This window comes from Glycine max, chromosome 14, assembly GCF_000004515.6.
Source record: "Glycine max cultivar Williams 82 chromosome 14, Glycine_max_v4.0, whole genome shotgun sequence".
Lineage (NCBI taxonomy): Eukaryota > Viridiplantae > Streptophyta > Magnoliopsida > Fabales > Fabaceae > Glycine > Glycine max.
Window position 1 is genome coordinate 47,753,118 of NC_038250.2, and position 12,122 is coordinate 47,765,239.

The window sequence follows — 12,122 nt, forward strand, 5'->3', positions numbered from 1 at the left end:
AAAATTAGATGCAAGTTGTTCATTACGCAGGGGAAATTTTGTGCGTCTTACGTTCATCCAAAGAGATGACTTCAACTTTCATTATATAGGGAGGTTGATCTAGATTTATTATCATGGGTACGTATATCTTCATCATTATTGTTTTTTTTTACACATCTTTTTGTGAGTCATATTGCAACTTGCAATTGCTCAATCTTCTTTTAACTACAATATTTGATTGCAAGTTGCAGTATCATTGAAAAAAAATATATGTATAGAAAAAAAAAGCAATGATGAAGAAGACATACATACCCATGACAAGAAGTTAGACCTACCCAAATAATGAAAGTTAAAGTTTCCTCTTTCGATGAATGCAAGACACACGAAATTTCCATTGCCTAATGAACAACTCCAATCTACCTCTCTGATTGTTAATCATTTTAGCCTTACTCCCATCCATGCTCAATAGTAGTGTGAGTAATAGAATGACATCTTTACTATTGCACAACCCTAAAGTGGACCTCCCTTTTAAGCTAAAATATTTTGCCCACTGCTCAAAGAACAACTCACATCTGCCTCTATTAAAATCTAAAATCTTCTATGATTAAAATAATTAGAGTGATTCTCAAAATTTAAAATGTGATGTCATTTTTTTTTATCTATACTGTGATGCCATTTACGATTATCATCAAGTTGAATGTAGTGTGAAACGTAAATTTGACACATAGTTTAACTATTTTTCTCATATCAATTTTTTTTTGAATTAAGTACAACATAAAACTTACTCATTAGACAAAAGAATTTAATTCTTTTAGATGAGGCAATGAAACACAACAATCACTAATCAAAATTATATTGTAATTAAGTATTATCCTAAACTAGAAAAATTAATAAGGCTAACTCTTCTTCACTTAAGGATGACAAAATTTAATACAGGAGAATACCCTTGAGGCGTTAGTGTTTGACGTTGATCTTCCCAAAATGCTTCTTGGAGGCACGAAGAGTGGTTTGGAATTCATCTTCTGATGATGGTAAGTGAATGATCCTCGTTGGAGTAAGAAGCCTGTAACACACAATAACAATAGTTACAAATCAAGTAGAGAAGGTGATAAAATATAAATACAAGTGTTTGATTGAACTGAGATTTTATTTATGGTGTTAGTTAATTAAGGAGTAAATCCAGTGCCAGAGCATATCTAATTATTATATATAAATAAATGAAATTTGTTAGTAGGACTCTGATTTTACTTTGTGGTGTTAGATTGAATAACATAAAATTATATGCAATAATATTGAGATAATAGATGCTATTTGGGAAGTGTTCGTATTCTGTCCCCCAAAAGTTAATGAACTTATTAGACTACTTACAATTATTGATTTGATATTAATATTAATTGGTTGAAAACATTAATTTAAATATTTGCTATATATATATACAAGCTCAAGAATAAAAAGTAAAAAAGTACCACCTCAATGATAATTTTGGAAAAGAGAGGAAGGTAAAATTTGCATTTAAAGTAAATATCATATTATTGGATTTTTTTGTGTAATAAAAAATATTACATATATTTTCCATTAATTCATATTCTTTTAGTTTAGAAAATAATTCATAAACTTCTTTATTTAAAACAAAATTTCAATTCTCTTTGATTTTCCTTTTAATTAATTCCCCCGTGAAAAGATACCTCAAAATTTTGTTTCTAAACTACTTAAAAGTAAAATTAAGTATCAAACTAATTAATGAAATGCAAATATATAATAGAGTATAGATGTCTTTTAGATAATCTATCATGGGGATAAAACTTATCATGTCTACTTGTCAAATTTTCTTATGAATGGTCTTTTTATTAAATTCTCAAAATCACCACCAACCAACTATATTATGTTTTAGGTTTAAATATTATTTCAATTCCTTCTCTCTATATAATATTATGATATATATGTATATATATATTATCAATAAGAAAATTAGTGGTTATCCAAGATTTTGAGATGTATGGAGGAATTAGTATTTAATGGTGTGCTTGAAACTCCCAATACCTTTATTTATTTTCCTAGTTTCATACACTTAATTGCAATATATTTTTAAATAGTGATTTATTGTATTACATTGTCTCACTTAAAGAAATTAAATCCTCTTGTCTAATTTTACTTATTTAAAACTTTCTGAAATGTTGCAAAAAATATTTTTTTATCAAAATATTAGTCAAAATTTGCATTCACGTTACATTGAACCATTGTTAATTGTATATGACATTGCAAATAAAAAAAATAACATAATGTTTTAAATGCTAAGAATTACTCTAATTAATTTCATCATGGAAGATTTTAAGTTTAAATAGAGGTAGATACAAGTTGTACTTTGAGTAGTGGACGAAAGATTTTAGTTTAAAAGCATGGTCCACTTTAGGATTTTGTAGTGAAGGTATCATTTTGTTGCTTACACTACAATTGAGCAGGGAGTTAAACTAAGGATGACTAACAACCCGAGTAGTAGATTCGAGTTGTTCACTACTTAGAGGAAATTGCGCAACTTGTTCCTTGAAATATCCTACTTCGCGCTGAATTATGTATATGGGTTGATCTAGATTCACTATCATGGGTATGTATATCTTCATCATCATTGTTTTTTTTCTTCTATACATCCGTTTGTGAGTGCTATTGCAACTTGCAATTACTCAATCTTCTTTTAACTCCAAGATTTGATTGCAAGTTGTGGTATCATTGAAAAAAATATGTATAGAAAAAAAAACAATGATGAAGAAGACATACATACCCATGACAAGAAGCTAGATCAACCCAAATAATGGAAGTTGAAGTTTCCTCAACTCTTTCGATGAATGCAAGACACGAAATTTCCATTGCCTAATGAACAACTCGAGTCTACCTCTCTGATTGTTAATCGAAATTTCCATTCCCACTACTACTCGGGTTGTTAGTCATCCTTAGTTTAACTCCCTGCTCAATTGTAGTGTAAGCAATAAAATGATACCTTCACTACAAAATCCTAAAGTGGACCATGGTTTTAAACTAAAATCTTTCGTCCACTACTCAAAGTACAACTTGTATCTACCTCTATTTAAACCTAAAATCTTCCATGATGAAATTAATTAGAGTAATTCTTAGCATTTAAAACGTTATGTTATTTTTTTATTTGCAATGTCATATACAATTAACAATGGTTCAATGTAACGTGAACGTAAATTTTGACTAATATTTTGATAAAAAAATTATTTTTTGCAACATTTCAGAAAGTTTTAAATAAGTCAAATTAGACAAGAGAATTTAATTTCTTTAAGTGAGACAATTTAATACAATAAATCACTATTTAAAAATATATTGCAATTAAGTGTATGAAACTAGGAAAATAAATAAAGGTATTGGGAGTTTCAAGCACACCATTAAATACTAATTCCTCCATACATCTCAAAATCTTGGATAACCACTAATTTTCTTATTGATAATATATATCATAATATTATATAGAGAGAAGGAATTGAAATAATATTTAAACCTAAAACATAATATAGTTGGTTGGTGGTGATTTTGAGAATTTAATAAAAAGACCATTCGTAAGAAAATTTGACAAGTAGACATGATAAGTTTTATCCCCATGATAGATTATCTAAACGACATCTATACTCTATTATATACACTACTAGGATAAGCTTATTCTACAACGTGACTTCAACAACGGTGCTTTGAAAACGATGTCATTTTAGACGTTGTGGCATTTTAGTAAATAACAAATGTATTTCAACAACATTTATAAGGGAAACGACGTTGTATTCGTATTACAAAAATGGTGCTCAAGACACCGTTGTTGAGTTCAATTATTCAAAGACGGGTTCTATAAACACCGTCCTTGAAGGGGATTAAATCTTTTTTCCTCTCGCCCAGTCACACTATACCCTACCTCACTCATTTTGTGTCGTTTGTCTCTGGAAGCTTTGTTTCTCATCATGAAGGCTTTCCAACACTGTCGTGCTTGTCCTCGTGAAGGCTTTCCAACACTGGTGTTCATTATATAGTCCAGGTCGTCGTGTGGATTTCCATCACTATCGCGTGTATTTCATTTTCCTTGGTATGTTCATGATTTTCTCACTCCACAGACCCGATGTTCTCCACAAAATGGTCCAAACCAGAACAACAACCCCTAAGCTTTCGAAACCCAAAGCTATTCGCCTCTCTCCCCCTCCGCCGCCACAGCCTCCGCCTCGCCCCCGCTAGGGTTTCCACTACCAATCGGAACCCAACCGGCTATCAGCGTGAGGGCTTTCTCAACCTAAGATTGGGAAAGAAGATTCTCAAGAGAACAATGACAAAATCAAAAAACTCAGTAGAAAAGAATGAGGACATGGCAGTGGCGGTTGACGGTAATGTGGTAACGCCAGAATCCAAAGCGGAGAACTCATGCGTCAATGTCTTCAACATTATAGTAGATGATTCTGACTCCGACAACGGCCACAATGCAATCCCTGATTTCACCGTTAGGGTTTCCACTAGCAACCAGAAGCGCAGGAGCGACTCTGCCGGTTCCCAACATGAGGACTTTCTCACTCTACAACCTCGAGGACTTGCCCCGACCCTCGCAGATGGACCAGTTGTGTGACAAGTGGAGGCCTTACCAGTCTGTTGCTTCGTGGTACATGTGGAGCAACAACAAGAGCAACAACATCAACATCCTCCATAACAACAGCTTCTGGATCCCATCAATAACATGTTTAATCTCGAGTAAGGCATTACTGGTTTCTCTACAGTTCATATATGCTTGATTTTAGGGTTTATGAATTTAGATTTGATGCCCTGTGTAGATATCTGACTTGATAAAATGACTTGTTCATGGAACTAGTTATTTTTCTCTATTAGTAGTTTAAATGCCTATGGTCAATAAGGTCATCATACTTTATACTTATTCCTGTTTGTTAATATTTCCAGGTTGAGCATGTTAAAGCCGAAAGGAATCTCCCTGCTAAATTGCTATTATGTTCTGTTTTTTTTTTTTTTTACTTTGACAGTACATGCAATTGTAAAACTTGATGTGGTCATTTTCTAAATTCTTAGATTTGTGATATTATATATTTGGGTATGGATTTACCTTTGTGCTGCATTCCTCTTCAGGCTTATCCATTCTTCAAAGGTGTTGAATGGAATAAGTTGTATCAAATGGAAGCTTCATTTATTCCTGAGGTCAATGATGAGTTAGATACTTAGAATTTTGAAAAGTTTGATGAGTTATTCGAGTCCCTTATATTCTTGTTTTGTGTAGCTTGTTGTCGGCCACTTGCCTTGTTCACATTTTCTCATTTTGTCTTTTGCATTTGTAGTCTGACAGCCAAACTCAATCATCTTCAAGATCTGGTCCATGGAGGAAGGTAATCTTAGGTGTTTTATTCTTTGTTGGAAATTTTTAACTAGTTATCTGTAGAGCTAGTCTGCTAGTGTCACCTTTTGGTTCACATGATGATGAAGTATGTTTTTCCTGTTCAATCCCTTTTTTAAGTACAGGGAAGAGCAAAGAAAATCAGTTAGTCATCATTGTTTTGTTTATACTTTTGAGCTACTTATCTTTTAATTACTTTGCATAGCTGTGATTGTGAGTAGGTTGTTGGTATGCCTTTTAGTCCCAATGAGTTGAGTAGTTGTTGAGATGGTATAAAGCATAGGCAGGACCGTGGTAGTAGGAAATATCTTGTAAGCTATCAAACTTAATTGGCATTCTCTTATCAAAAGTTTTATTTATTCTCCATTTCACTTTTAGACAAATTTTGGCTTTAGAAATTACTTGGCTAATTTCAAGCTTAACTAAAACTTCTTCAGACTTTTGATATGAATAATGTCTTGGCATTGAGCTTTTGATACCTAACAAATAATTCACACTTTTCTTGAGTTCTTAGGAAGCTCAAGTTATGGCTTGGGTAGAAGTGTGTATTTGTTAAGCTTTGCTAAAATGTCCATTTTAGGTTAACAATAACTTTCATGATTGAGGGTTGTTTATATCTGCTTGAGTTTGAAATATATGAATTTATACTCAAGGGTTATCCACCCTTGATAAAAAAAAACATACCAGTGTTTAACTTGCTATTAGCAGTGGCCAATAGGTGTCTCCTTAAGTTCGAACTTCAAATTCTTAGTTATTTTGTTCTTTACCTGACATCTGTGATCTGTCACAGTTTTTTTAATATTTTTTCTTGCTATCTTATAATTCTCTATCTTCAAATCTTCAAATTGTTAATTTCAGTTGTTCTCTCACCTCTATGCTTTTCCTTTATCTTATTCTTCTTTTGTTGTTTGTTGAGATGTTACAGATGCTTTCATCTAAGAAGAATTTGAATTTTGTTGGATACACTTATAAGAACTTTGAAATTGTAAATGATTATCAAGTTCCCGGGATGGGTACATCTCTTTTTTCTCTTTTCATGGCTACAAGTTGTTTTATGTTTATATGTTTGTCAGGAGGTTCTATTTTTGCTATGTTCATGGCTATTATGCTTGTTTGTAATATATATTTTATTATAAGAGGGTCAGAGGGATATTCAGATATTCATAATCATTTTTGAGAGAATTATGGTTAAGGAACTCTTTGTGAAGATATTTTCAACTTTGATACATTAACCAAAAGTATGATCTGTTTAAGTCTATTGGCTATTACATTAAAAATTAATAACATTGTTGAACATTATTCATAGAATTATTATTTAAAATACTTATATGGTGCCTCATTATAATTTATAATTAGCTTTAACAAATTTTGAACTAAATTAATGACTTTAATGAAATCCCTCTCTTTTATTTGGCTACGTGCTTTCATCTTATTTTGGCTGGTTGTGGTTGTCTTGTCCTATCTATAGATATCATAAGTCTTGAAAAGCTTAAGAAATACGTGCTTTCATATTATTATGTGGCTATAAGCAGAGCAGAAGTTTTGATAGCTCCCACGCCACTGCCAACTCTATTCTTTTTAGGCGTCAAACTCATAAAATTTTTGCCACCAATCACAGGATGTATGTGTTTTTACCATAAAATTTCTATCATCTATCCCTCTTTATTCATAAACCTATAGATAAGACATAAGATTGTAGTTAGTTATTTCTCTACTCAAGTTTTTTTTAATATCTTATATAATTTTATTTATAGATAATTTTATCATATTATAAATTATTTATTTTAAATAACCTCAAATTACTCTGCAGGTTAAACATGTTTTTACATTGGTGCTGACGTCACCACCGATGTAGAAATATCATATTTCAACATCGTTTCTTTCTGCAAAACGAATTAGAAAGCGCAACTTACTACATCGGTGCGTACATTAGCACCGATGTAGAAAATAGGGGATCAACATCGTTTCTTAATTAAAAAACAATGTAGAAACTAATCTTACTACATCAGTGTCTACATCAGCACATATGTAGAAAATAAGGGATCAACATTGTTTCTTAATTAAAAAACGATGTAGAAACTAATCTTATTACATCGGTGCCTACGTCAGCACCGATGTAGAAAATAAACAGCTTACTACAACGTTTGCTTATGGACCGTTGTTGAAATTTTTAGGTTTCAACATCATTATAATAAAAAACGGTCAAGCATCGTTGTTGAATCGCGATTCTGACCGATGTAGAATACACGTTTTCTAGTAGTGATATTTGCATTTCATTAATTAGTGTGATACTTAATTTTACTTTTAAGTAGTTTAAAAACAAAATTTTGAGGTATCTTTTCACAGGGGAATTAATTAAAAGGAAAATCAAAGAGAATTGAAATTTTGTTGTAAATAAAGAAGTTTATGAATTATTTTCTAAACTAAAAGAATATGAATTAATGGAAAATATATGTAATATATATACTTGAATGGCAATAAGTACATCTTTCCTTGTGTGTGTGAATTATTTTAGAGAATTTATCATTTGTGGCACTTTGTCATGGCCAATATATGTAGTGTAAAAGACACACAAACAATATTGTCATCCTTAATTTTTAGCAGTATATGTTTGCCTAGTTTTCATTTATTTAATGGCACTTTCTGCACATAGTGACTTCTTGTTTTGTTCTTTACAGTTGTTGCTTTGAACTTGAAAGGTGCTGAACTATTTTGATTCTTCTCTTTTGCAAGTTTACATCTGTTCTGCAAATAATTTCATGGACCATGCATTTGAGAAATGTTGTTGGAGCTTCTTGATCCTGATTGCAGAATTCCTTTGATTACTGGATGTATTACCTAGTTGCTTGCATCACAAAGAACCTTTCAATATCAATATATTTTACTTTTCAAATTGGTTTAAGATGTCAGAAATTGACATGGCGGTTATTAAACCTGAGGTATGATACTATTGACTCATTGGCAAGTGTACCAAATCGTTACAAGTAGTAAAGTTCTCGGAAGTCCGAGTGTCGAATCCACAGGGACTTTGTTTGTACTTAGATTAATGCAAACCCAATTTAAAAGCAAGAGATAAGAATTTAAAATAAAAGATAAAGAAAGATAGAAGATAAAGTAAAGAAATATAAGATATTTAAAGATAAACTTAGAAGAGAAAAGAAAAGATAAGATACTTAAAGATAAAATTAGAAGATAAAACAAAAGATAAAAGATTGAAAGATCAAAATAAAAGATAAAATATTTAAATTGAGATATGATAAAGATAACTACTTCTACGAAATTCAAATAAATAAAATCTATATAATAAAATTGCTAAAACCTAACCAGTCTAATCAGCCTAGATATATGGATTCAGGATTTGTCTGTTATCAATACCAGTGAACTAATTCTGCCCCACATCTACCCATCTACTTGCCCCTGATGCCTCACGATGACAAGCCTACCTTAATTACCTATCTTCCAAATGCCCTTTGCGAAGACTCAATAACTAAGATGCATTAGGATTAATTTCTAGATGTTTGCTAAAGCATGGGCATTGGGGCATTAAGTCATGCTAACCCAATAATTTCTTTCTTTTAGTGTTCTATTAAGCGTTACCCTCTCCCGAGTGGCTTAACCCTTAAAACCGATTCACGCATTCATTCCTTATCCCTAATTAGGCTTTACCCTCTCCCGAGTGGCCTAAAGACTAACAGAAAACAAAGTCCGAGATGCAGAATAAGCAAGAAAGAAAAGCAGATAAAAGAAACTGGAAGGAAAAACCCTCTAAAAGATAACCCGATAATTTCCTCCTTTTAGTGTTCTCTTAAGCGTTACCCTCTCCTGAGTGGCCTAACCCTTAAAACAGATTCAAGTATTCATTCCTTATCCCTAATTAGGCTTTACCCTCTCCCGAGTGGACTAAACCCTAACAGAAAGCAAGTTCAGAGATACAAGATGTAAAAAGAAAGAACGGTAAATAAATAAAGAACCTGGAGGGATTTCCTCTTTTTATTGATAACTCTTGAAATGCTCTATACATCATTGGCTTTTTAGGCCTGCCAGGCCCTAGCTAGGGGGTTAGCCACTCATGGTCATGAGGGCTTTACAATGAGAAGGGGGTGAAAGAAAGAGAGTAAATGAAACCCCTAGGAGAGGGGTTCTGTGGTGGTGTCCTATGTCCCTTGGATTGACTCTTTATTTATAGTTGCTGAAGTGGGCTTTGGGCCTTCGTAGGCGCGCTTAGCGCGACACCCCGCGCTTAGCGCGTGTACTTCCTGGCCCGCTTAGCTCGTGATGCGTGCTGAGCGCGCGTATTGGGTTGGGTCTTCTTCAAATTTTCTTCTTTTCTTCAATTTTTCTGCCCTTTTTGCTTGTTACACCTCCACTTTTTATATCTGCACCCAAAAATTCAATTTAATTAATTTTCTAACTTTTAATCACAAATAACTGCTAAATAATTAATTTCAAGCCAATATTTGACTAATTTTCTACTATCAAAATACAATTATTTAGCAGTTATCAAAATCCCCCAAATTAAACTTTGCTTGTCCCCAAGCAAATAAAATTATTCCATTCTTAAGCAAAATTTTTCTCAAGTAAGTTCCAAGCATTCCAACACTCTCCATGACTTCAATTCCTTGATCCTTTGACTGGCCTCTTTGCATCTGTCATGATCTTAAAATAAAAGCATAAACACAAGAGCAGAAACAGGTCAATTATCTGGAATTCCAACAGGTCCGGCTTGCCTTACTTCCTTACAAAGCTGGTGTTTCTCTCTGCTCACAAGTGTCTGGTCAAGTGTTTGCAATTTTAACAACCTATAAATAAAACTCAAGAGTTTTGTACTTCATCTCGGTTAAGGTTAGCCTTAATTACCTTCGGTGGATCACTAAGGGTTTTTATGGCTTGTAATGGGGCCTGGCTAACAAAGAATCATGGTTTTTCTTGGAAATTCAAAATATAAGATTATAAGAGAGCATGCATTCCAAAGACTTGATTTCTTGCCAAGACCTATTTCCCACTTTTAGCCCCTTTTGCCTTTAGCACTTTCCACCGATACCTCTCTTTTTCATTCTTGCCCTTTTTATTTATTTTATATATATATATATATATATATATATATATTTTTTTTTTTTTTTCTTTTTTTTCTTTTTTTTCTCTTTTTTTTTTCTTTTTTCTTTTAATAAGCATAATGACAATGGGCTCACAATTATTTAGAGGTGTTCTAGTGTGTGCTATTTCCTTGGCTACTTTACCCATTTGTTCAAAATCCCCCAAATTAAGGCCTTATTATCATTTGGAACCCTACTGCTCTCTTAGAATCCTACACAAGGTCATGAATATCAATTTCTTGGCTTAGGGTTCTACTCAGAATAAATCATTATAATTCTTTCGGCTCAATATGGGTGCAAGGGATAAAATTATGTTGGGTTGGCTTTTTGGCTGATTGGGTGAAATAAAGCAAACATGGCCTTGATCATATCCACCTCAAGTAACTAATTTTAACAGTCCAAGAATGATGCAAAACTAAGAGTTTAAAAACAGGCGTTTTCTCTCACAATTAAGGTCACACTCTCATCGGGATTAATTCAGCATTAGCGTACCAGATGTGTCCTCATTCCATCAAGGTAACCTTTCCTTTTCCGTGAATCATGTTTCATTCCTTGATCTAACTTTTGCTTCCAAGACCAGTGTTTTCCAATGACTAGTAGCCTGTCAAGTGTTGGACCTTTCAAAACAAACTCAGAATTGTCATTTCTCAAGTTATCATGCAATTTATTTATTCACGCATAAATTTAAACTACTGAAATTAAATTGCTGAAATCAAAATTCATAAAATCAAAATAAAGAAAAGAAATAACACAACTATCTTAAAAACAAAAATGCGATTATCTAAAAGAGAGATAAAGTAAGAAATCTTGGGTTGCCTCCCAGTAAGCGCTTCTTTAACGTCATTAGCTTGACGACTCAAATGCCTTCAAGGTGGCATGAAGGTCACGTAGAACACATCTTCCTTGCATTTTCGCCTCTTAGTTAGAGACGCCATGAAACTCGTGTATTCTGGAAGTACCTTCCACATTATTGCAAGAGAAGTGGTAGCGATCAAGGAAAGAATGACACTTAAGGCTTTCTCATGTTTTCCATGCCTTTCTTCCTTGACAATCAGTTGATGAGGGGTATTGACTTGGAGAATACTTTCTTGTTGAATTTCTACTTGTGAGTGCTTCTCCCATTGTTGTGCTTTCTCCTCATTTCTTTATCTTTCTTCCTTCTTTTCTCCTTCCTTATCACACACATCTTCCTCAGTTTTCTTTTCTTCCTCTTCTCTCTCAGTGAAAATTACCTTGCAATCCTCTTTGGGCTTCATCTCAGTATTTACCGCAAAGGTTTCAGTGGGCTTTTCAGCAATTGACTCAGCTAGTTGGCCTATTTGTATCTCCAGGTTTCTGATGGCTGCATTTGTGCTCTTTTGGTGTGATCTCGTCTCCTGGATGAATGCCTTTGTCTCTTGAGTGTTTGCCCTTATTTCTTGGATGAGGCTTAATAACATTTCCTCTATACTGATAGGCGGCTTCTCTTGCTGACTCGGACCCTGGCTAGGATGCTGATAGGGTGAACCCCCTTGGTTGAAGTTATTACTTGGATAATATCTCCAATCGTGGTCCTGCAAAAAATTATCGCTCTGATAGAATCCTGGTGGTCCTCTTTGATGGAATCCTTGATGATTATGACTGCCCATGTAGTTAATTTCATTGGATGCTTCATCTTGGACCATGCA